Raw genomic sequence first — 26,194 nt, forward strand, 5'->3', positions numbered from 1 at the left:
CCACTGCTGATTCTAAGACTCTCCAAACCTAAGAACCACTCTCTAATATTTTTAAATTGGGAATTCTTACAAAATGGCAGAGAAGGCAAAACTCCTTTTAAACTTAGATTTCAACAGTAGTCAATGACCTTCTTAGAGACAGTGTGTCTTTCCTATTCTTACATGCTCAGCCTAGAGACTGGTGCCAAAATCAGAAACAGAGCAGGTGAGGAAAAACCTTTTATTTATTTGTACACATTTTACTTTCATAGCCGCCAAAAGGACTGTTTCATTTCCTCTAACAGACCCTGTCCGCCAGTTATGTTGCCCTCGACAAATTACTATAGCAACATATATAAATATCTATCGTACATTTATACACACATACATGCCTTCTAAAGCACTGTCAGGACACAGACTAGGCTTTCCCAAACTGGTGCTTCTCAGGTGCCTCTTAAAAATGATCACTGGTTTGTCTTATAGGACTTTCAATGGGCTTGGGCTGGCCCTGAGCCTGAGTTCCCCAGAGAGGAGTTAGGGTGATAAAAGGGAACGGCGTATTCAGAGTGAGGTGGCCACACTTCGGAGATCATAAAAGAAGGGAACTGGGAGGTGCTAGGCTAAGCAGGAGATGGCACATGGGAAGCCACCGCTTTCACCAGGAGCATTTGAAGCACTCAGGAGTCTCGGTGTAGACAGATGCCCAGCTGAACGGCGGCTGGGCTAAGCCAGGCCCAGGGAAGCATGGATCTGGAACTTGTACTGGCTGCGCCCCACTGGCCCTCAGGGCACTGCTGTCACTCGTGGGCTTTGGAACAAGCTGAGGAGCTCTTATGTGGGGATCAGGGGTCCCATCTGTAGGAAGCAGGGTGCTATGTCCCCTGAGCTGACTGTCTGAGGGTAGGCGTTGGAGCGAGGACTGGCTGTGGCCAGTTCCCAGGCCAGTGAGGTGTGCAGAAGCAGTGTCAGGAGCTCCTCTACAGACCAGTTCTGGGATGAGCAGCCCCTGGCGGGTGGTGTTCCTCAGCCACAGGAGAGGCTGTCTACCCTTCATTCTCCTCCACTGGGAAGAGGATGGGACCCTCTGGCAGGTGTGGAGTTCTGGGCTCCAGGTCTCCTCAGCAGATTGGGATCTGCACCAAAGGGGGACAGGCCCAGGCTTCCTGCTGTTTGAAGGACCTCTGATGGCTCCTTTTCTTCCGTGGCTCCTGGAAGGCAAGGGTCACAAGACTGGGGTGCATGGCAGCACCCTTAGGGACTTCACCTGGAGACAGAAATACGACAAGGTGAGAACCTAGTATCAGGTTCTGCTGGTGGCTCCCTGACCTGCAGTGAGCACTGGGTGGGGGCTGAGCCAGGAGCTCAGTGAGAGCCTGTCAAAAGGATGAGCCCAGGGGAGGGGGTGTGGAACTGTGGAGCCCCTCATGCCACCAGGTGAGAGGGGAGCTTCCCCACCACCTTGGGTGGGTGACAGCCCTGCTCAGAGCCACTGCACATGAGGTGCTCAGATCTTCACGGGCCAGTCCACTCCCTAGTTCACTTGGAGCAAAACAATGGCTTCTGTGACTTCCCGGGAACCGAAGCACTTAGTATGAAATATGCCCATGAAGAAACAGCCTGTTGTAGGAAGGAGAGGATGTAATGCAGGGAAGTCCCCTGCTCAGTTCATGTCCCATGTACTTAATGAGGAGAGGGAGGGGGCCCCATCAGCAGGGAGCTCCAACAGCCCCTAGTGCCACCTCTTACAGATGGATGGGCCAAGGCCACAGGGCCAGCTAGTGACAAGCCTGGGATTGGAACGCAGGCCTCAAATCTTTCCATTGGTCTCTGGAAAGTGCAGAGGAAACTTCCAAAGATGGGGAATCCAGTGGGTGTGTGGGGCCATTGGGTTACCTTTGCTGGGACAGGAATAAGGCTTTACAGAGGCCATCTTGTATGTGTTCTTCTAAAGAGGCTCAGGAAAGAAAGGAATCATCAGAGAAGAAAAAAAGGGAATTAGAAAAACAAACAAACAAACAAACAAACAAACAAAAAAGGTTGGGGGGAGGGCAAAGTCATGGCCTGACCCATTTTTACACCATGGGATCAATATTCTCTTAGGCTACATAAGGAACATTCCTAGGAAAAGGTCGAATTGCTTATGGAAGAAATTTAATGTCCAACGAAGGGTTTAGTTTCTTTCCCTATTCTTTTTTAAGGAATCTCCTTGGCTAGCGTGGAGCCCAACACAGGGCATGAATCCTCAACCCTGAGATCAAGACGTGAGCCAAGATCAAGTCAGATGCTCAACTGACTGAGCCACCTGGTTCCCCTAGGGTTTAGTTTCTGATTTACAAGCCATTTGGTACACTTCAGCTTACTTGCTAGGGATCGGATTAGTATTTTAAGTAAATGTACAGAATACCTGCCATATACATAAAATGTTTCCCTTCAAGTTTCATTTTTATTTATTATCAAATTCTCTTTTAGGTCAAGAAGACCCAATGGTTGGTTTCCTTTGGAAAAAGAAAGACCAAGATTGAATGGCTATTCTCTGCCAAGAGAGTGTGCAACAGAATCAACCGATTTGATGACATCTCTGGTTTATTTTCTCATGAAGTGAAAAGGGCTACAGGAAACACTAGAGCTGGCACCAGAGCCCCTTTCCTAGAAGCTAATTCAGAGGCATACTCCCCATGTCCTCTGGTCTTGGGAATCAACTCACTTGCTTTCCTTGGACTCCTGACTTGGCCTAGAGGAGGGAAGAAGTGCAGTGAGGAGAGAAGAGGGTCATGATGTCACCAGGAGATGAGATGGCAGGGAAGGGACTGGGGTGGGAGAGGTGATGGGGAGCGAAGCTAGAAGGACATTTAGTGAGGACATGAGTCCTAGGAATGGACTGAAATCTCCTGAAAGGTCAGAGTGGGTCAGGGTTTATCTGCAGACTCTGGAGACAGGTGGGGATGGATTTGGGCTGTGTTCTGTGGCTCTGGCAGGTGCAGTGGTGTCCTTACCTCCAAATTAGTCCTTGCCTTCTTCAAAACATCATGTGTCCTGGTCACTAAAACAACAAAACAGCCCAATAGGTAGAAGTGACCATCTGGGGCCATACTTGCCTAGTGTGTTTCAAAGGGTGTCTTTCTGGCAGCTCAGATCAGGTTCTCCTGCTGCCCCCATGCACCCCTCCCTCCGCATCCCCAATTACTCATGGCACAGGAGGTTTGGGGACATCACACAGTGGTCTGCAGCCCTCCTCCCCACCCCCCCCAGTCTGTCTGGTCCTGGTCCATCGGCAGCACAAGTGGGGAGCCTGGAAGTCCTCCTACCCCTACTTTCCTCTCTCATCCCCTGGCTCAGGGGCACCCACACTGATTGAAGATGAACTGCTCCATGCTCTCCTTCTGCTGGTTGGAGGTTTTCAGACGCTCCGCTGTGCTCTGAAGGACACTCTCCTGTTTGGACAGTCTGGTTCTCAGTTCCAGAAGTTCCCTTTGCAGGGACTGTCCCTGGGGAAGGGAAACAGACTCTCTCTCACAGGTCAGAAGGCCTCAAGAACCCAACGCTTTGTGGCTCTTGACAATCAAAAGCAGGATTCTATAATCCTATCAATGATTTCTGGACTGGAGTCCCTCCAGGAGAGACACTAGAAGGCTCCAGCTGAGGCCAACTTAGACTAAGGGAGTTAGGTCAGCACACTGAGACCCTGGGAGCCCCCATGCACATGAAAACAGGCCTCCACTCCTGTGGCTGTAGAGGCCTTCAACCCCAGTCAGTGCCACGACTCCCAGCGGTGAGTCCTGACCACACATTCAGTGCTCAGAAGTCCAATGGGCTCATTGGGCTCGATGAGTCCAAGAGCACACATTCAGTGCTGACATTGGTTCTAGTACCGGGCCTCACAGATAAGACTTGCTAGCTGGGCGTGTTTTGCCTAGGGAGACAGGGTGCGATTCTGTAAATCTTTGGAACAACTTCAAGATGGCAGAACACCTTCTGCCTCAGAACCAGCATAGTTGGGGCCCATAAGGTGTTAGTGCTTTAATCTGGTCTCAGGCTCCTAGATGGGGCTGGTAGGGGGAGACAGAGAAAAATTGCTGTCCACACTCCCCCCGACCAGAGTTCAGGCCTCATATCTGAGAGCACCTGGTGGTGGGGCGGCTGACTCTTCCAGGCCTGGCCCAGAGAGGTGGAGGAAAGCCATGTGTGGGATGCAGTGGATGGCTCTAGGAAGCTGCTCATCTCATGGTGACATTCTGTGGGGATGGCATGGGGAAAGGAGATGTCGACATTTTCACAGGTCCCTACGTTTTTTGGCTCAGCTAAGTTCAGAAAGGGAAAGAACCCAAACACGGTGGGAGGAGAAGGGATGTCGTAGGACCTGCCCTGCCAGCCGCCACCATGGATGACAGGTCTTCCCCCGGGGACGCTCCCCTAAGGCCCCCCTGTCTCATCTCAATTGTCCAGCCCCTGACATTTAGGACTTGGGAACTGAGGAGGCAGAATGGCATTTGGGGCAGAAGCGATGAAGGAGGCTGCCACTCACTGTGCTGTCAGACAGGACAGGGCTGGGAGAGCTGGGCAGGGCCGCTCGCCAGAACATGGTGAGGAGGGAGGCCGACTCGTCCAGGGTGTGCTGCAGGGCCTGGGTGCTGCTCCCAAGTTCATGGATGCCTTTGTTGCCCGGCACCTGGGAGAAAGTAGAGATTGCCCTGGGCACCAGACTGAGAGATCATTCCCTTCCCCCTGCTCTGGCTCCCTCAGCACAGGGCTCAGGTTTCCCTCAAGAGTGAGGCACAAGCATGGGCCTGCTTGAACGTGTGAAACCATTTTTAAACCTGGAAGCCCTGGATCTCCATTTCAGCAGTGACCCCCAACTAGATTCTGACTTCTCTCATACTCTCTGTAAGCTGCTAGTCCTGCTCTGTGCTCTCGGGTCTAATGTCCCTAATTTTTGCTTTGGCACCCCCATGTGTATCTCTAAATCATACCTCTGCTTCAACTGGGCTGAACCATTTGTAGCTCCAAGGACTGTGATGCCATTCCCTTTACCTGGAATGCTATCCTCCACCACCCAGAGAAGCTGTGTATCTCACCAGTGGTTCCTCTAGGACCCTGTGACTTTCCTTGCCTGGACCAAGGACCCCTTCTGTGTTTGCACCATCCCAACTCAGAGCATGGCTTCCGACACTGAGCCCAGATCCTCTGTTGTCCTTATTTACTTGAATATGTGGCCTTCTTTCTGGGGTGGAGGCTCTTGCAGACAGGGCTGTCCCTGCACATCCATGCACCTCCAGTGCCTCAAACAGCACTGCAGCTGGTACCTGGTCTCTGAATATGGAAACGCTCTGAGAAGGTGCGCTGCCTGCTTCCCTGACCTGCTCAGTCTGCCCAGAGAAATTCCATGGCTTCCAGGCTTCGCCCCTTCCACAACATGTGGCCCATGCGGATGCAAATCCTAAATTTCCAGCCGCCTGATTAAGTGATTTTACTCTGCCGATGGATGATCATGTACAAGGCCATGAACCAGATAATAAGCGAGGAAAGGGTGCTCAGTAGAGCACGACACATAAGCCAGTACTCAGCAAATCCCCTACAGATGAGGATGACAATTCTCTTCTGCCTCTTCTGTGTTTCTGAGAAAAAAAATGTTAGGGCAGAGTTTATAGTGAAAATAGGAGATGGAGAAGAAAGGCCCAGCTGGGTGTAAGCAGAAGATGTAGACTCAGCTATGGGAGATATGCAGTGGGAGAAGGAGCTAAGATCAGAAGGAAAAAGGGCACAAGGAAAAGGAACACTTAAGACCTACAGTGTGATTACCTCTGTGCCCTGAGTTTCAAGGCCAGGGAAGGTGCGGGCTGATCTCACAAGATCTGCTATCTTTTTGACCAGCAGTTTTCCCTCCTCTATCTGCTGTCTTAGGGCACTGTAGTCATCAATGTGGCCAATGACAAGGCAGCCATGTTTATTGGCAAAGGAGCCATCAGTAGCTTCGCCCTCCAGCTTGGGATTCTTCATCACTGGAGAAGCATCCAAATCCAGCTCTGAAAAACAAGACCAGAACAACATAGAATCCACAGTGATGAGCATATCCTCAGTCCACTTCATTCTAAAATAGACATCAAGGAGTAAAGAGGCCAGGAATAGGAAAGGCACTCTGGGAAAAGTACAGCAAGGTGTGAAGTCCATAGATTTCTGGGTTCTATGTTTTTATGATCTTTCCTACATCATCTCATAATGATCAAATTGCCAGGAGGAAAAATTTTATCCTTACTAATAAATGAAATATCCAGGACAAATATTATTTTAATAAAAAATTATAAATTTCCAGCTAAGAAGACAGACAAACTAAGGGTTCTGGAAAGGAGGGGGAAAGCCTGGTGGTGAGAATTAAGGAGAGCAAATATTGCATGGAGCATTGGGTGTGGTGCATAAACAATGAATCTTGGAACACTGAAAAATAAAATAATAAAATAAAATAAATAAAATATAAACCCATTTATAAAAAGAAGACAGAGACAAATTAAGCCGGACACAGAGAGCACTTTCAAGGATGGAGAGATCACCGTGCAGTGAAGCACAACAGAACAATAGGAAAACCACAGGAGGAAGAATAATGGCAAAAAAAAGGTAGCCACAGAAGGTGCAATGAGTAGGGCTAAAGACTTTGGGACACGAGGAGAAAAATCTCTACATTCAGGTAATGTGCCCATTAGTAACCACAGGCTACTTGTATTGGGAATTCTCCATCATCAATCCCTGAATCCTTCCGTTGCCATATTTACCATTTGTCCTCTTGAAAATGGTGGTCTCTGAGCCAGGAGCAGCAGCAAAAAGGCTAGGGAATGTGAGCACTGGAGAATTCATGCCAATATCTCGGACTGGAGGGGAAGCATTGGAGTCTAGGTTGTAAAGACAATAAAAATTTTCGGCAACCCTGGAATCACCACTAACCAAACCCAAGCACAGCCTAGTTGTCACCAGCAGAGACCTAAGGCAGCATGGTTGGTCCTCATTACACCCCAACTGTGACGGTAAGCAACAGCAAACAAATCCCTTAGTTTGGAACAAGAACATGTCCCTTTAATGGAAGAGAGCTCCATGAGAAGTGACTTCTGGTTTGAAAGGTTATTAGGAGCATTTTTCTAGCCTGCATTTTGAATATAATTATGTGTGCAATTTTTAGTACACTGCCTTGTAACTAAACCTATGATGCAGAGAACAAAGGCAAAAGGAAATGTACATAAAGTTAAATTTCCTTACAACCTGCAGTCCACTGATACACATTTGAGGCAGGCAGAATAAGACATTATAGGAACCCCAACTGTCTTAAACTTAATGACATACTAGAGGGAAAAACAGTCTTAGCTTGACAAAAGCCAGGTCTCCAGGATCTCATGAGTCTTCTTTAGCATATTAAAGTCCTTTTGGAAACTTCCCTTTGCCTGTAGCTCTCCCAATTCCAAACTATATAATCTATGGCTCCTCACAGCCCCAGTGCCGCTCTTTCTGCCCACTGGTCCTGTCCCCGTGCTATCATAAGAACACCTTTTTGCACTGAAAATGTCTCAAGAATTCTTTCTTGAGCTCTGAACTCCAATATTTCCACATCAATATGTGTAGTATATGTGTCAAAAATACGGAATCAAAGTATGAATGGACTTGTGGGCAATAAACTAGCATTCCCCCTTTTTAAAAAAAAAAAGATTTATTTATTTATTTATTTGACAGACAGAGATCTCAAGCAGACAGAGAGGCAGACAGAGAGAGAGAGGAGGAAGCAGGCTCCCTGCTGAGCAGAGAGCCCGATGCGGGTCTCCATCCCAGGACCCTGGGTTCATGACCTGAGCCAAAGGCAGAGGCTTTAACCCACTGAGCCACCCAAGCGCCCCTAAACTAGCATTCCAATCATCATTCTGATGAGTTAGTGATGGGAAAAATGTAGCCGGATGAGAAGGGTAGAGACAGAAGGTACAGCAGGTTAGAGACATCCTCTTGGAGACCAGGCAGCAATCCTACAGTGAAAGAATTGGAAAATATCAGAGAAGGCAAGAAATCCTGCTCAGGAGGTGGCCTAGAACCAGATCTCCAGCTCAGGCCACTGTGGTGGGTAAGGAGAGGGCACAGTGTCGGAGTCACTGGGGCTGAGCCCTGGCTGGGGTCATGGGGACACAGTGACGGAGGAAAGCTGGGCCAGGAGGGCAGAGTGGGGAGTTATAACTGAACACTACAACCATCACGGCTCCCCAGGGGGAGCCAGGCATTCACCTATTGTGGCCGAGCAGTTACTATGGGACATAGTCCATGTGACACTTTCTCATCTAATGGCCACACCACAGGATCTTGGAAGTGTCACCTTCATTTGACAAGTCAGTGCCTAATTAGTGAAAATTTAGCAGGACTGGTGGTGGTGGGGGGGAAAGCTAAGGATTAACATGCCCCAGGAAGAGCAGGCAGGAACGTGTCTGAGAAGAAATGGCTCCTACTGAAATAAAATTGAAAATAGGGTCCTGGAGGTGAGAGAAGATGGCTAATTAAAAAAGGAAAAGAATAAGTTGAAATGAGTGTGTCAAGATGGAGGGCAACAGTACTAACATTCAGACTGAAGCTAGGCGAAGGGGGCTGGATGAAGGACATAGAGAAGAGAGGGAGAGAGCAGGCAAGGCAGTATCTGGAAGGGCAGACGCGGAGGGGAGGGGAGGAGATGACTGCCACTGGGAATAAAGGGAGCTATCATCCCCTTGCTTTCCACAACCAGCATTGCCTGCGGGATGGGAATGGTTTCCCCTCAGCTGAGCTCCCCTCCAATCAAGGAATGGGAATCTGGAAGGCAAGAGATACCGAGACAGACGCTGGTGAGGAGGAAGGACGTGAGGAGGAAGGCCAGCAGCTGGAAATAAAAACATCCAGTTCGAATCCTGGGTCGGGTCTTAGCTGGTTAATGTCTCAATCCCAAAGTTTTCCCATATTGAAATATGAAATTAAAACCTCCCTTACCTCAGATGAAACAGTTTGGAAAATTGTTTAAAAACTTGTGGTAAATTTTAAAGCACTCCACAAGTACAAGGAATAGATATTAACTCACAAGCTATTAACTATTGAGCGATGCATACCGTGTCAGGCACTTATAAATTATTGCACTGAAGGCTTAATTACCATATTACCATATAACATACATATGATTGTCCATAAGATACATATGATTATTGTCCTCACCCTGAAGATGAGGAAAGTAAGGCTTCAGTACCTGGGGACTTCAAACACCTTGCCCAAGGCAAGCAACCTGTACCTGCAAACTCAGAATCTGGGGCCTGAGCCAGCTGGGACCCTCAATCCCACCCACTCACCCAAGACTGGAGATTGAAGCAACTCTGATTTCACCTGGACCCTAAGGAGTGTGGAATATGGAAGATCTTCCACCACAGACATCCTGGCAATGGGCTTTCTGGTCCCCCTGCCCTTCCTACCTTGGAGGAGCAGTTGCTTGTTTCCAGGGTCCTCCTGGTGAGCGAGGAGGGGCTGAGGCTGGCTTTGCTCCACCTGCCATCCAACTGCTGCTCCAGCTGCAATCTCAGACAGCTGTTCACCTGGATGCTTTGCTCCAGCTGCCCTCACAAAGCTGGGATCTCTGCCACCAGGTGGCACAGTCCACTGCTCAAAGGGGCCTGGAGACAGGCATCCCAGGTGGGAGCTGAAAGAAGAGAGAAGGGGTCTGGTGGCTCAGATCCAAGCTTTTCCAAGCATTTGTCAGAAAACTCCTCCGGGGCATTCCTTTCTACTCAGGACCCTGTCCTCTTAGGGCCCCAGGAGGCCATGCATTTGGTATGGAGCTGCCTCCTTTTCCTGCGTGGGTTTCAGCATTCAGTGAGCAAGATACTGCACACCAGAACTGCCTTGAGACTCATGTGACCCACCTGCATCTGGAGAGCCTTACATGAGCATAATCTGGACTTTGCTCAACTTTTCTCTGGCCCCCTAGGCAGACAGAGTTGGATTCTTATCTACCTACTTTTAAGGATGTCTTGGCTGGATCTTGCACATGTCACCAACCTCTGGGCTTTTACATGAGAGAACTACTTTATTCTTACTGGGAGCCCCAGACCTGGCTGAGGCAGAACTCTGTAGCTTTCCAGAGCTCTACCACTCCCAGGGTAAGGACCTCTTCAGAATCCTAAGCAAGGGCATTGAGCTTATGAGGGAGGTGAGGAGGGAGAAAACATATCTTTCAGCCCTTTCTTGGAATTGCCACAAAGTTCCTCGTAGATCTGTAGCTCCGAGTGGAGGGAATGCAAGAGCTGCTGTTTCTCCTCACACTGCTGCTGCAGGAGGGCGAGCTTGTGCTGCAGCCTGCACGGGGGAGGCAAGGGCCCGCTGAGAACCTGGTGCCCCTTGGCCCCTCCAGGCCACCTGTCATCCAGCCTTTGCATCATGGAGCTTTAGCCCTAGATGTCAACCCAGGGGTCATGAAGACCATTACTTTTACTTTATGGATGTGGAAACAGAGGCTCTGAGAGGTGAAGTAACTTCACTTTATGTCATGCCATTAGCTACATTAGTTGGGAGCAGACATGCAAGCTCTGCATTCTCTTGCCCCTATAGTTCTCTATTCCCAGTGATAGGCAGTCATAGGGTTTATGTCAGGGATGCCCATGATGATTGGTGGGGATTCTTCCTACATTACAGTGAGACTAATATCCTTAAACTAATAGGAAGGATGAGAACATTTTTTTTTTCTCCAGGATCTGATATGCTGAACGCCTCCCCCCCTTTTTTTTAAAAGACTGATCTGAGAGAGACAGAGATTACTTGCCTGCAAGCAGTAGGAGGAGCAGAAGAGGAGGGAGAGGAGGAGGGAAAGAATCCCAAACAGACTCCAAGCTAAGCACCAAACCCAACGCAGGGCTCATTCTCATGACCCCGAGATCATAAACTGAGCCAAAATCAACAGCCGGACACTTTACCAACAGAACACCCAGGTGCCCCTGATATGCTGAGCCTTCTAAAATAGGGTTTTACTCTCCCAAATTTGAAGTGAAAAGGCATTCTCAGATAAGTCCTTCCTTCTTCTCAAATTCATCCATAAATCAGGAATAGCAGAGGGGAACTGAGCACCCCCAAAGGCTCCAATACCTGTCTTGCCAATATCCAATTAAATCTGAAAACAGGGCCCCTTTCCTTCTTATTGGGCTCTCCCTTACCTGGAGTTTTTCTCCTGGAGGGACAGGCGTTCCTCCTGGAAATGCAAGATCTCCTGTTGCTTCTCCTTCAAGTCTTCCAGAAGCTGCTGCTGTTCCCCCTTTTGGCGCTCCAGCTCCATCTCCAGCTCTTGAAGCCGGGATCAGGAGGACAGCAGGGCCTCTTTCAGGCGTTCCGTCTCCTGGGAGTGCTCTGGGGAGCAGAACACAGGACGACTTACACTGTGGGGGCAGAGGCTGGCAGGACAAGGAGCCCAAGCTCCTCCATCCTGATGCATAGAACTAAGGCAACGGGAATGCAAGCTGATGCCACATCTGCTTAGAGAAGCAGAGGGTGTCAGCTCATTACATCCACACACCCTGGGGAATGTGGAGTCTCCATCTTTACAATGCCCTTGATCTTCTGATTTCATAAGGTCTACCCTGCTATTAGAGAAAACGCTGCGGTTTCTTTCTTTCCTCCTTTCCTTCATTCCTTCTTCTGTTCCTTTCTCCCTCCCTTTTGAGAATTTATTTATTTGAGAGAGAGAAATAGAGCAGGAGCAGCAGGGAGAAAACAGAGGGAGAGGGAGACACAGACTCCTCTCCCTGCTGAGCAGGGGGCTCCATCCCAGGACCCTGGGATCATGATCTTAGCCAAAGGCAGGCGCTTAACCAACTGAGCCACCCAGGTGCCCCAAAAGCTGTGGCTTCCCCCCCCCAATTCTATTTATTTATTTGACAGAGATCACAAGTAGGCAGAGAGGCAGGCAGAGAGAAAGGGGGAAGCAGGCTCCCCACTGAGTAAAGAGCCTGATGTGGGGCTTGATCCCAGGACCCTGGGGTCATGACCTGAGGCCAAGGCAGAGGTCTTAACCCACTGAGCCACCCAGGAGCCCCAAATGCTGTGGTTTCTAATGCTCACTATTTTCTAAGTTCACACACCCTCTCTGTGATAATCCGTTCTTTAATTTTGCTAAAGAGCAACATCAATACTTATTGTATACAGTTTTTAGAATATATTATATTCGTCAATTTGCAAATGGGCACATCTGTCCTTTTCTGGTCTTGTGGAATCTCAATTACCTGCATGATTTCCCAGAGACTAAGAACAGGGACTCTGAGAACCAGGCTGCAGGAGCTGTCAGTCTACCAGGGGGAAGTCCCTGGGCCTGGCTGACCGTGCTTGTTCACATCTTATTGACTTCTCCCCACTGAGGTCTGTGCTAGCCTGTCCCAGCATGCAACGGTGGTTTAGCAGTTGTGTCTTCTCTCTTCTCTGTGATGTCTCGTTACTTCCCCATCAGTGACCTCTCCCCTCACATCTTCCTGCTCTGAAGAAACAGATTCAGAAACATCACTTGCTATCTCTTCCCGTTCCACAACATTCTAAGCTTGATCCTTTAGGAAAGTATTAGTCTTTCATGACTATTCAATAAATATTTGCAGGTTAATATAATTTTTATTGACCATATATTGATTTGATCAGGTCAATTGACACTAAGGTCAGCTGTCCCCCAAGTCACAGAGTAAGTGATGCCCCATCTCCCTTAGATGCCCATTGAATAGTGTTGGGAATGCTCTGGAGGACATCTGGCTGTTGCTTCCAGGCACAGAGTCCTGAGGATTACTGAGAAGAGAGGGGCCTGGACTGGATGAATGAAGGGAAGTAGTGAGGAGACAGGGATGGCAGCTCAGTACCAGGAGAGACACATGAGGCTGCAGTAAAGTCTGGATAGGGAGAACAGACACCTAACTGGTAGCCAGTTCATAACTAATGACTGAGTATCTGAGTATCTGTGGGTTGCACAGAGGTGGTGGGTTTCTTAGAGCTATCTTTGTCTCTAGCACCTTGGAGTCTGAGGGCCCACAGTTGGGACCTCTCAGGAAGTAGCCCCTTCTAGACTGAGAACCACATGGGACTTTGGGTTGGAGGATCTGGTTAGCTGTTATCTCCACCTTCTTCTCTTGGCTTTAAAAGGTGATTGGTGTGGCCAGGAGGAAAGGGACCAGGAAGGAGCGCAGTGTGTGGCTTTTACCACCCACCTCTAGAAACATGACTCAGCTGAGCCTGAAGGCTTCAGTTTTCTTCCTTAAGGACTCTGTTCTCATTGTAGAGCTGAGGTGTGGTTTCCAGGCTGGGGCTATAGAAACTGGAGGTAGATCCTGTTCCAGAAAGTGTAAGCAGACATGTTACACATTAGGGTAACAGATGCTTTCCAGAAACTACCCATTCTGTCCCTCCAAAAATACTGTCCCAACCCAGCAGGAGTGCCTGGACTCCAAGCCTGGCGGGCCAAGTGCCTGGTTTCTGTGCGGACCCCACCATGTGCCCTAGCTGCAGCTGCTCCAGAGGCTCTTGTCCCTGCAGGAGCCCCCTTGGGGCTGGGGGCAGGACAAGGGCATGTAGAAGGAATGGCCTCCAAGGGACCCCAGCCTGAGGGGAGAGTGTTGGGAGAACGGCCACCTTGGTGAGTGGTTGCGGGAGGGCACCCGCTGAGTGGGCGCCACCACGTGCCAATCCCATGACAAGGTGGAGAGGTCAGCAGGCACATATATGAGCAGACTAAGGATGGGCTGGGAAGTCAGATGTCCTGCAGACATGCCTTGTTAGTTCTGTCAGATGGAAAGTTCTCTCTTAGCTCTAAGTGAGGATAAGAGCACCTGCCCACCCCCCCTCCCCCATGCCTTGCCAGACTGTTTGGAAGGAGCAAGTAGAGGAAAGTCGAGCACATGCTTTGGAAAGTGTGAAGCCCAGTCTCCAGAGGCTCCCCAATCGTGGCAGCATGTGCAGCTCTGGGCCTCTCCTACCGCTCCCACGGGCTGCACAGCTGAGCCAGTGTTCAAGGGGCTCCCACAGCCAGTCATTGATGCAGATGGACTCCTCCAGGCGCTGGTACAGGTTCCCGATCTCTCCAAGATGTTCCTCAAGCAGGTCAGCCCCTGCAGCCATCCCATCAGGACCGGGTAGAGGTGCAAGATGAGGAATCCTGGTCATCAGGGGGGCCCAGGTGGAAGTGGGGCACAGCCAGTGGCTCCTCAGCAGGATCCCTAAACATCCCCACCCTTCCACCAACTGCATTTTCTCACATGGGCACTCAGGAGCACAGCAACTTTGCTTAAAGAGGAAACAGGCTGTCAAACCCAGGACAGACCGTGTGAAGCATGCCCCAGGGGCCTCCTCCTACATGCAGTTAAGTGTGAGGAAGTTTCAAGACTATTTATTTGAGAGAGAGAGAGACACACACACACACACACACAGAGTCAATGAGAAGGTGGGGGGCACAAGGAGAGGGAGAAGCAGACTTTCCACTGGGCAGGGAGCCCTCGATGCGGGGCTCGATCCCAGGACCCTGAGATCATGACCTGAGCTGAAGGCAGACACTTAACCAGCTGAGCCACCCAGGTGCCCCAAAATATGAGGGAGTTTTAAATGTAAGTGTACGGTGACCAGTGTAACCGGTGAGGGTGATGGAGTTCCACATGGTTTAGAAAAATAACTGAAGTGTCGGGAAATGTGTGGTGAGCTGAGTGTGACTTTCTCTCCTGAGTGTGTTAGGGAAGACTTCACTCTAGCCTGATATCATTCTTATGGTTACTTGATGAAATATTCTTTAATGAGGCATCAAGCCCTTCCTCCAGCCTCAGAGAGGAGGCATAATGTAGAAGTCCATGGATATAAACTTCTCCTATGTGGTTAAGGACATGAACGTGAGAGCACAAGGTGTGTCCCTGACTCTCCTAGTTCCCCAAATAGCACTGAGGCCATGGGCAGGGAGGCTGAAGTGGGGCACTTAGGAAGGTACAGCACAGATAGGACCCTTAAATTTGACCCCCACTCTGTGAGCCAGGGACTAGAGAAATGAAAAATGCCCCTGTCCAGCTAGAAGACTCTAAATGAGATTTCATTTCACAGACCTACCTGTTTGGCTTTATGTTTTTTACCTGGGGGTTTGGAGTTAAGCTGACACACAGAGGATCCTGAGCACAGGTCACCTGATACACTCCCTTTCTTTTTCTTTTTTTTTTTTAATTTATTTTTTAGTTTATTTTTGGCATAACAGTATTCATTATTTTTTCACCACACCCAGTGCTCCATGCAATCTGTGCCCTCGATAATACCCACCACCTGGTACCCCGACCTCCCACCCCCCGCCCTTTCAAACCCCTCAGATTGTATTTTAGAGTCCATAGTCTCTCATAGTTCACTTCCCCTTCCAATTTCCCCCAACTCCCTTCTCCTCTCTAACTCCCCATGTCCTCCATGCTATTTGTTATGCTCCACAAATAAGTGAAACCATATGAAGAGATTATGCTGAGTGAAATCAGTCAAGCAGAGAGAGTCAATTATTATATGGATAAACTCCCTTTCTGAGGCCTCACCACATCCCACTGGCTGCTGCTGCCCAGATAGCTGGGCTCCAGGATTTTGCCCAGTTCTGGGCCGCCCCTCAGTGGAGAGTGGGGCTTGGCGGGGTTGAGATAGTGAGAAGAGCTGGCTTCTAAATGGTTGCTTGGCAGTGCAGATGGGGAAGCAGGATGCATGGTGCTGACACCTGGGCAGAAAGAAACCAGAGTGAGGAAGAGAGGATTGGAAGGGAAGGACCAGCAAGGAAGTGTGGGGTTGCTAAGAGTGGACACTAAAGGGGACATGTGCGATGTCAGAAATCCCAGTCCATTGTGGAATACCAGTTAGATGAAGACCATAACCTAGAAGCCATAACTTTCACCTCATGTGTTTGCTGGCATGAGACACCAAGAGGCGGAGGATGGACAAAGTATGTGGAAGTCACCAGTGTACACAAAGGAAAAGTCCAGAGGCTGCACTCCTGGCTTCTACTATAATTCCTCACGATACAGTCTAGGAAAGTTCTGGAAGGAGAACTCAGTCCCAAAGTTGGAGGATATAGCACATTCTTATTCATAGATGTGTTCAATGCTAGCATCCACAGAGTGATGTGGGACCTTTCATTTAACATAGACTGATGCTCTCATAGATCTTAGGAAATCATGGGCTTTCCCCTGCGCCAATTCGTCTCTGCTTCTATGTGAAAAGAAGTCCAGGCTGTGGGAGAGACAGAGAGAGGTGCGCAGGTCTGTAGTTTAGGATATTCCTATTCAGAGACTGCTTTCCTTCAGGGATTATCAGCATGGGCAGCATAGTAAGCAGGTAACTTGACCTAAGCAAAGAGGAAGAGGTCATCATTCCCTCCAACCAAGCCAAACTCCTCAGAGGGGATAATGCAATTGGCTACTTGTCAATTTTTATCTCCATTTGTAACTGGTTCTCAAATTTATCTACACACTACAGTCACTTCGGAAAATGTAAGCAAGCATATACTGATGCCTGGACCTCCCAGAGATATTGCCTTAACTTGGGATACAGCTTGGGCACTGGGTGTTTTAAAACCATCCCAGGTGATTCTAATGGCAGCAAAATTTGAGAAGTACCCATCATGGGTCTCTCCTTCCTCAATCTGCAAAATAATAGATGTTTATTAGGATCACTGGGGGATAAACTGTGTCAGCATTTGAATCTTTTTTTTTTTTAATGAGCACTTTTTATTTTTTTAAAGATTTTATTTATTTATTTGACAGAGAGAAATCACAAGTAAGCAGAGAGGCAGGCAGAGAGAGGAGGAAGCAGGCTCCCCGCAGAGCAGAGTACCCAACGCGGGGCTCGATCCCAGGACCCTGGGATCATGACCTGAGCTGAAGGCAGAGGCTTTAACCCACTGAGCCACCCAGATGGCCCTGAATCTTTTATTTTTTTAAAGTAGGCTTCATGTCCAGTGTGCAGCCCAATGTGGGGCTTGAACTCATCACCCTGAGATCAAGACTTGAGCTGAGATCTAGAGTCAGATGCTTAACTCACTGAGAGTCACTGAGCTACCCACGTGACCCTCAACATCTAGATTTTAGTTGGGATTTGTAAAGATGTGATTTCCTGCCTCTTTTACACCCCCTTTCTCCCCAGGCCAACACAAGGAAAAGGGGGAAATCAGGGGTAGTTGACAGCTTACTTTTTAACCAAGGCTGTAGAAGAGTCCAAGTCTATCAGTAACAGGGATCAGCTGTTCCTGGTTGCTCAGGACACACAAGAGAGAGCACATGCCCTAAACCATGCAAAGACACCAGACAGACTCTAACACAAAGAGATCTTTGCCCCACCGTGCCCCAAGAAGCCGCCATGCACCACTGTCCACGAGGAAGCTTGTTTTCAAGCAGACAAGGAACACTGGTAAGCTGCCATCCCTCAGAGAGGCCTGTGCTTCAGGACAGAAAAGACAGGGCTGTAATCTTGCTCACCAAAGCTGGGACCATCCAAACAATCGATGGATCAGCCATGGTCAATGGCTCAGACTAGGTATGACTTGATCCCATCAACAGACCCTTTTTTCATGCACAGATGTCTCCTATCTCTCCTTTTGGACAAACTGACAAGTACAGAAAGGTAAAGGAGAAGAAAAGTCAGCTAGAGTTCTCTCTTGCCATTTTGATATGGGACAAAATTGTTTTCCATCAACTGTTGGTTCCAGATCTGCTAAAATGTCAAATTCTAGATCAGAGGTTCTGATGAACTGTCTACTGATCTCTAAAGAGACAGAGAAAAGATTGTTTCAAGGGTCTTCCAGAATTTTTTGAGCTTAGCTCTGAGCAGGATGGTAACAAAACCATCCTAGACAGAAAAGGTATCATGGAAACAAAGGACTGTGACCTGGATTCAAGCCCATCTCTCCCACTTACTAGTGACCTTAAACAAGTAGCTCTATTTCCCTGAGCCTTAGTTCCCTGCCTGGGCTCTACCTATCACACATGTGGTGTGAGGCTCAGGAAGACCTGGTTTGTGTTTCTGGGTTAGCCTCGACTGCTACACCTGGGTAAAGCTGTGATAAGCAGGAGGAAGTCTTTTTGATGTTACTGCCTGCAAAAAAGGGAGATGTACAAACTTTCCTAAAAATGATGTTATCTAATTGGTTCTGGGAATCAAACTGGGACAGAGTAGACTAAAGAGTGTGGTCACTTTCAGGATTGACATAAAAAATAAGCTGGACTAAATGACAACTGGGGCTTCAGGTATATGAATTCTCAGCTGTGGTCCTAGGTCACTGGATACTGTGCCTGGTTTCCTTTACCATCAATCTCTGGCTCATCTGGGCCTTTATTTATTTATTTATTGATTGATTGATTGATGGCACAGAATGTGGTTTTAAGGTAACATCAAACTGATTTCTAGGTTTTTTTTTTTAAAGCATTACTAGAGAGCAAATTCCTCATTTGAGGGTTTTTCTTTCTAAGCTATAAATGACCCCACATCAACAATTTTTACAATGAGTCATCCAACCCAGACATATATCAAAGCCTTTCCAAAAAAAATAACCATTATAGGCTCTGTATGGTCATCATCAATACAATCAATGATCTCTGGGAGTCAGAGGACAGAATTTACAATCAGGTATCACAGCCTGTGCTTCCAGTCTGAGCCGCCAACCTGTCACCTGTCCCGGGGTAGAAATGAACCTTGTACCCTAGGAAGGGGGACTTTTTCACCTCTTCTGAATCCCTGTACTGCTACTACCCTTCACACCCTCAACCTAATGATGTCAGGAGCCAAACTTGATGAAGAGTGTGTTTCACAGCGGGAGACTATCGTAAACATGGAAAGGACTCACTGGAAATGGCCACTTTGTCTCGCCTATATAGGCAAGGCACAAAAGCTCTCACCTGTGCCCTGCCTGCTGACACATCACCGCTGTGTCAGGATTTCAGCAGACTTGCTGGTATCCCATACTGGCAGCAGTGGGACAGGATCAGGTCTAGGACCTGATGAAATGATGAGACACACACACACCAGAAAGACAGCAGTGAAGGTATTTCCCCCCAAAAAAGCAAGGAGGGCCACCCGCCAGTCCCCTGCTATTGACGTGCGTACCCTAGGTCATTTTTCAAAACTCCGCCACCAAGCCAAAGCCCTGCAGGGCCACATGGGGTGGGGCAGCCTGGCCCAAGCACATGAAGGCCACAGGAAGTGCTCACTTTCTCCCAGTTGTTTCTGAAGCATCTGCAGCTCCTGCTGAGCCTCTGCCAAGGAGACCATGGGGGTCTCACAGCAGCCAAAAAGGGGAGGGCCAGTGGGGCTGAAAGGCAGGAAGCTGGGTGCTGTTGAGGGCAGTGGTGCCTGGGGAAGGCTAACCAGCGTGCGTATGGAGGGAAAGTGAAGGCCTAGAAACACAGAGTTGGGAAGAAAGGAGATACGTCATTAGAAAGAAAGGAATGGAGTATTATGCCTCCATCAGAAAGGACGAATACCCAACTTTTGTAGCAACATGGATGGGACTGGAAGAGATTATGCTGAGTGAAATAAGTCAAGCAGAGAGAGTCAATTATCATGTGGTTTCACTTATTTGTGGAGCATAACAAATAGCATGGAGGACATGGGGAGTTAGAGAAGAGAAGGGAGTTGGGGGAAATTGGAAGGGGAGATGAACCATGAGAGACTATGGACTCTGAAAAACAATCTGAGGGTTTTGAAGGGGTGGGGGGTGGGAGGTTGGGGTACCAGGTGGTGGGTATTATAGAGGGCACAGATTGCATGGAGCACTGGGTGTGGTGCAAAAATAATGAATACTGTTATGCTACAAATAAATAAAAAATAAATTAAAAAAAGAAAGAAAGAAATGGGGAAAAGATGGAGAAAATGAAACTATTTATTGTCCTGATGTCTCCTTGGGGTGCGACTATCATTCAGCATGGTGACAGCTAACAAGGTGAAGGGCCAGGGTTGCCACCCAAGAGCCAGGCTTAGCAGACCCCTCTGCCTTCTCCCTTGCTGGGGACTTCTGGCATACATATTCTATGCTCATCTTGGAAACAACCGGCTAAAGCAGGCAAGATGGCATAGCTGTATCCCAGGCAGCTATGAGAGCCTCTCCCAGCTGTTCCAGGCACAGAGGGGTCAGGATGTCCTCACACTAATGCTCCCAATCACCCCTGAGTGGGAGTCGGTCCTTGCCCCTGTGACAAGACTTCCTACACCTGGAGCTCCTCTGAGAGTATGAGGGCTCACCCTGAGGAGGGCAGAAGCGGGCTAGGACTGTGGGTAAATGTGCATTCCTAATTTGTGTCATGCGAGTCTCATGGAGACAAACCTGAGAATCTCAAGTCAACATATTCATTCACCAAAAGAAAAATCAAGGTCTTGGTAAAGTGACTCAGACACAATAGCTTGCATGCCAGTCTAGGCATTCAAATCACTTAGGAAAAATTCTTAATGTGTTCAGTTGCTTCAGGCTCTGTTCTACTAAGTCATAAACTTTAGGAGGAGGGCTTGGAAACTTGCCTTTATAGTAGATCTCCACAGATGACCATGATGTAGTCCATCTATGGACAAGTCTTTAGGGACCCTGGGACATTCTGAAGTCTGAATCTATCTTCTCTTTCCTAAAAACAGTTATATGGCAGGAAGCCTGTGGAGGGAGCAGAAACCAAGACTGGTCTGTGGAGAATGCCTGCCATGGAAAACAATGAGTACACTCTAATCACATCCCTTGCCCTGGGATGCTGATACACTGTCAGAGAAACACTGCGAGGACCCCCACATTGCCCAGTGACACGGGTCAGGCATCCTTCAGGTAGGCATTCTGATTTAAAACCCCTGGCCTTCTGCTCCTTTTGAACCCAGAGCATTTGCACAGATGTCTATAACACTAGGCAAACAGGTTTCCCCATGACTTCCTGGGCCAGCTGCTGCCTACTCTGGCCCAGAAACCTTGAGCCCCAGCTCAGAAAGGGTTAGAAACATCCCCTTCTTAAGATTTTGGCTGATGGGCTCTCAGGAGAAATGGGAGCCACAGAAGAACAGCACTGTGCCTTCTGCGGGCACCTTATGACAAACCACACCGAGGGCAGCCAGCTGGTTGTGGCAAGGGGTAGGAGGCAGGGACAAGGCTTGCCTTCTTCTTGCCATCGCTGGTGTGGGGCTCTAACTGAACAGCACACTCCTGGCAATTAAGTTGGGGCAGCTAAATGAAATGTACCCCTCCATCTGGCTTCAGGACAGGCACTACGTACATATCAGGAGCTGCCCAGCTGTTCATAAGTCCATGAATGAATGGCCATGTAATGTGAACAGAATCTTGTAGGATCCTGAAGCATCCCAAGTTGTTGCAGAGGCTTGCCCTGAAGATAAATGGGTAATGCTTCCAGGCTAGCCATGAAGTGACTTTCTTTTTGTTCTGTGGTGACTATAATCATGGAAGAGACCCCTTTTGCCTCTTTGCTCCCCAGAGTGAAATGAAAGAAAGAAATGAAAATGTTTACTTTAAAAGGATTCACTGACTACTGGTCAAAATTGGTATTCTGATCAAAGTCAACTGCAGATCTCTGATTTGCCTAAAATATTTAGAACCAAGAAAATGCAGACACAATTGGTGGACTAGGAAGGCCTCTTGATTTCATCTAGGATCTGATGTCTAGAAGCCTCTGACAGTGGAAACATTCGTCCCTGAAGAACTGCTGAGGGAGAGGAGACAGCGCTCCCGCTGTGTTGACTGTCACATATCTGGATGGGCCTGGCTGGCCTCCTGGGGGGGTGGTTCTGGGGAGCTGACAAGCTGATAGGGTTGCTGCTGGGTTCAGCCTTAACCTCCCGAGGTGCACTGGTTGCTGATGGCTTAGAAGACAGTACAGTGGAATGACTTAAATGATGGATGGAATCTACAAAACCCATGAATGAAAGAAAATGTTTGGTGGTCGACAAAGAACTGGAATCTGGCCTTCTATTGAGCCAGGGGTACCAAGGCAGAGCCTGGCTTTCTGGGAAAGCACCAAGCACAAACACTGTGAGCCGTGTTCATTTCCTTGCTTGCAGATAGCTTCTTGAGGGAGGCAAGCCACCTTAGGGGTGGGAGTGGGGCCCAGACCTAGAAACTGTGAAAATGGCATTTCCAAAAGTACCAGGTGGGAACGACAGCATCCGTGACTGCTGAAAGATACCCAGGGGACACTAGTTCAGGATACGCAGTGAGCAAGACCTCTGCAGGAGGGAGATTATGTCCCATTTGAAGAAGGAAGTAAGACAGATGGTCTGTGCTCATGAGACAATGGGGAAGAACCTGCCTGGATGTTCTTGCTTTTCCCACTGCACTTCCCCTTGGGTCTACCAGGTTACAAGTGCAGTGGAGACCCAGAAACACCCTGCAGAGTCAGGAGCAGAGCAAAGATCTGAGGCACTGGGGCCTGTACTTGGTGCTTGGTCCCAGGGCCATGTTCAGCCTGACACACACCAGGGAGGATCTATAAGGCCTGGCTAGAGAAACAGGAGGTTACCTGAGTGACCAGGCAGTGCCTTCTTCTGTTTGTACTGTGTGTACTCACTGGCTACATCCATGTCAGAGCAGACTTCCAGCTCATCAGACAGGAAGGAGGAGCTGCTGGGAGAGTGCCGGGAGTCCGACAAGTCGTGGCTGCTGGAGGGCATGAGGGACCGTGTATCCAGCTTGGCCTACTGGACCTCAATCACTTTCTCCTTCTCCTGCAGCTCTCTGTTGACCCTAGTGGGGTGTAAGGAGACAATAGGCGAAGCCAAGGGCACCAGCCCAACTTGTCCTGACCAAGGCACACAGGAAAAGCCACCTAAGTCAAGGGAACCTTTCCTGTGAAGAACCATCAAAATAACTTATCACTGGTTAGGGGCGGAGAGTAGGAGGGGTGCAGTGGGAGAAAGAGGGGCAATCACTATCCAGGGCACTGGCCACAGGAGACGCCAGAAACTAGCAGAGACTCAGCCAGCCCTGTAAGGCACAGCTGCTCCAAGTGTGGCCCCAAGAACTGCTGGTTACCAGTCTCCAAGAAGGTAAGCGGTGACAAACACGCAGCAGTCTGGCATCACCCTTGACAACCGAGAGCAAGATGCGTGGAATCATGTGGATGATTGAGCTATAGCCCAGGTATGTGTCTGGGATGGATTAGCAATGAAAACAAAACCAAAATGCTTTGCTCTTCACTGCAGGGATTTTAAGCAGCACCACGTGGTCTAAAGCAGGCTTCCAACAGAGAGATGCTTGGACTAGAGGCTACAGCTACAGATTTTGAGCCCATATTTTACTGTACATGGTAAGATTTTCTGCAGTGACTCATTGAAAACTGGTTCCTGAGAGACTGCAGCCTCCCAGGCATCTGCAATACCCAGGCCTTTCCCCTCTGAGGAACTACATTATGGTTCTTCAATTCTTTTTTTCCCCCAGGGAGAACTGGACTATTACTAAATGAGCTGACCAACTTAGGTTAAGTGAACATAGCTGCACAGCCTCATCTTTAAACATCTGGGAAGAAAGCAGAGGAGAGCCTTGGGGGTGCCAAGACTCCTGGAACCTGGTTAGTTTCCTGTTGGGTCAGGATGAGTCTAGGTTACTAAACCTGGAGAATAATTACACGATAGAAATCAACAGAATTATAGCAAAAGAGAGGCTAAAGTGTCTCATGAATAAATAAAAATGTTATAATCAGCATTTCCCTGCCCTGATTTGTAAAGTTACAGTCACCCTGGACCCCTTTGGGCCTTGTTCCAGATTCCTTTACCAGATCCTATTTCAAGTTACCTGAGGGCCAGCAGTTCAAGTCCAACTTGATCTTTCTCACTTTTATGATCCTCTGAAAGCCAAACTCAGAAAGACATGGTAAGAAATTAAACAGATCCCACTTCCTACATCATGAATGCAAGAGCATCTGCGGGTACAGAATGGTGATTCCTCTGTGTATGTCCAAGACATGTAGGAGAATTACTTGAGAAGGTTTCAGATTGTATCCTCAGAGGGTAGACCTGTGGGCTCTCTTGAACTCACCAGGCAGACCTCCCCTGACCTCGTGATCAGCCTCAGGACTTCCTCTACCCTAAATCAATGCAAAGAAGTTTGAAGCACACTTGTTCAGCTTCTCTCTGGAATATTCCACCTTCCAAGCCTGCCACAGACTCACTCCCAGATGCATGCTCTGTGTCCCATCATAGCATTCATGGAGAGCCCACTCTTGCTCTGAGAGATGACAAACCATCCTGTACCACCTCTGCACCTGCCACCAGTGTGTGGGATGGTTGGCTCCCAAGACTGATCCCACTATCTCTTGGTACTCTCAGGAAATGTCTTCTAAGTAAAGAACTCCAATAAAAACCCGTATTCCATCCACTTCTTTATCCATTCATCTGTTGATGGACATCTAGGTTCTTTCCATAGTTTGGCTATTGTGGACATTGCTGCTATAAACATTCGGGTGCACGTGCCCCTTCAGATCACTACGTTTGTATCTTTAGGGTAAATACCCAGTAGTGCAATTGCTGGGTCATAGAGTGTATCATGCTTAGTGAAATAAATCAAGCGGAGAAAGACAACTATCATATGATCTCCCTGATATGGGGAAGTGGTGATGCAACATGGGGGCTTAAGTGGGTAGGAGAAGAATCAATGAAACAAGATAGGATTGGGAGGGAGACAAACCATAAGTGACTCTTAATCTCACAAAACAAACTGAGGGTTGCTGGGAGGGAGGGGTTTTGGGAGAAGCAGGGTGGGGTTATGGACATTGGGGAGGGTATGTGCTTTGGTGAGTGCTGTGAAGTGTGTAAACCTGGTGATTCACAGACCTGTACCACTGGGGATAAAAATATATGTTTATAAAAATAAAAAATTATTTTAAAAAAAGCTTAAAACAACAACAACAACAACAAGCTTAAAACAAAAACCCGTATTCCTGGTCTATGTTTCTGTTTTTATGCCAGTACCATGCTGTCTTGGTGATCACAGCTTTGTAGTAGAGCTTGAAATCAGGTAATGTGATGCCCCCCATTTTATTTTTGTTTTTCAACATTTCCTTAGCGATTCGGGGTCTCTTATGATTCCATACAAACAGACACATAGACCAGTGGAACAGAGTAGAGAGCCCAGATATGGACCCTAAACTCTATGGTCAAGTAATCTTCTACAAAACAGGAAAAAATATACAGTGGAAAAAAGACAGTCTCTTCAATAAATGGTGCTGGGAAAACTGGGCAGCTATATGTAGAAGAATGAAACTCGACCATTCTCTTACACCGTACACAAAGATAAACTCAAAATGGATAAAAGACCTCAATGCGAGACAGGAATACATCAGAATCCTAGAGGAGAACATAGGCAGTAATCTCTTCGATATCAACCACAGCAACTTCTCTCAAGATATGTCTCCAAAGGCAAAGGAAACAAAAGCGAAAATAAACGTTTGGGACTTCATCAAAATCAAAAGCTTTTGCACAGCCAAGGAAACAGTCAAGAAAACAAAGAGGCAACCCATGGAATGGGAGAAGATATTTGCAAATGACAGTACAGACAAAAGGTTGATATCCAGGATCTATAATGAACTCCTCAAACTCAACACACACAAAACAGACAATCATATCAAAAATGGGCAGAAGATACGGACAGACACTTCTCCAATCAAGACATACAAATGGCTATCAGACACATGAAAAAATGTTCATCATCACTATCCATCAGGGAGATTCAAATTAAAACTGCATTGAGATATCACCTTACACCAGTTAGAATGGCCAAAATTAGCAAGACAGGAAACATGTGTTGGAGGGGATGTGGAGAAAGGGGAACCCTCTTCCATTGTTGGTGGGAATGCAAGTTGGTGCAGCCTCTTTGGAGAACAGTGTGGAGATTCCTCAAGAAATTAAAAATATAACTTCCCTGTAATTGCACTCCTGGGTATTTATCCCAAAGATACAGATGTCGTGAAAAGAAGGGCCATCTGTACCCCAATGTTTATAGCAGCAATGGCCATGGTCGCCAAACTATGGAAAGAACCAAGATGCCCTTCAATGGAAGAATGGATAAGGAAGATGTGGTCCATATACACTATGGGGTATTATGCCTCCATCAGAAAGGATGAATACCCAACTTTTGTAGCAACATGGACGGGACTGGAAGAGATTATGCTGAGTGAAATAAGTCAAGCAGAGAGAGTCAGTTATCATATGGTTTCACTTATTTGTGGAGCATAACAAATAGCATGGAGGACATGGGGAGTTA

The 26,194-nt window shown here is 48.0% G+C and overlaps 1 pseudogene across 1 annotated transcript in view; it reads right to left on the bottom strand.

Moving 5' to 3' along the window:
* Positions 1-233: 233 nt before the first annotated feature.
* LOC309857200 (myomegalin-like) overlaps positions 234-26,194 on the bottom strand; it is a 113,900-nt pseudogene continuing 87,939 nt past the window's right edge. The window contains exons 14-32 of the transcript in view: positions 23,729-23,780; positions 22,458-22,681; positions 21,691-21,845; positions 19,167-19,352; positions 15,494-15,685; positions 15,075-15,137; positions 13,941-14,072; positions 13,176-13,295; positions 11,154-11,343; positions 10,178-10,302; positions 9,423-9,646; positions 6,741-6,857; positions 5,776-5,999; positions 4,502-4,645; positions 3,326-3,464; positions 2,973-3,019; positions 2,684-2,710; positions 1,873-1,924; positions 234-1,187 (exon numbers count right to left, since the gene is read on the bottom strand). The product of the transcript in view is annotated as a myomegalin-like (transcript). The remainder of the gene's footprint in view (positions 1,188-1,872; positions 1,925-2,683; positions 2,711-2,972; positions 3,020-3,325; positions 3,465-4,501; positions 4,646-5,775; positions 6,000-6,740; positions 6,858-9,422; positions 9,647-10,177; positions 10,303-11,153; positions 11,344-13,175; positions 13,296-13,940; positions 14,073-15,074; positions 15,138-15,493; positions 15,686-19,166; positions 19,353-21,690; positions 21,846-22,457; positions 22,682-23,728; positions 23,781-26,194) is intronic.

Source organism: Mustela nivalis, assembly GCF_964662115.1.
Source record: "Mustela nivalis genome assembly, contig: HAP1_SCAFFOLD_495, whole genome shotgun sequence".
In the NCBI taxonomy this organism is placed as follows: Eukaryota; Metazoa; Chordata; class Mammalia; order Carnivora; family Mustelidae; genus Mustela; species Mustela nivalis.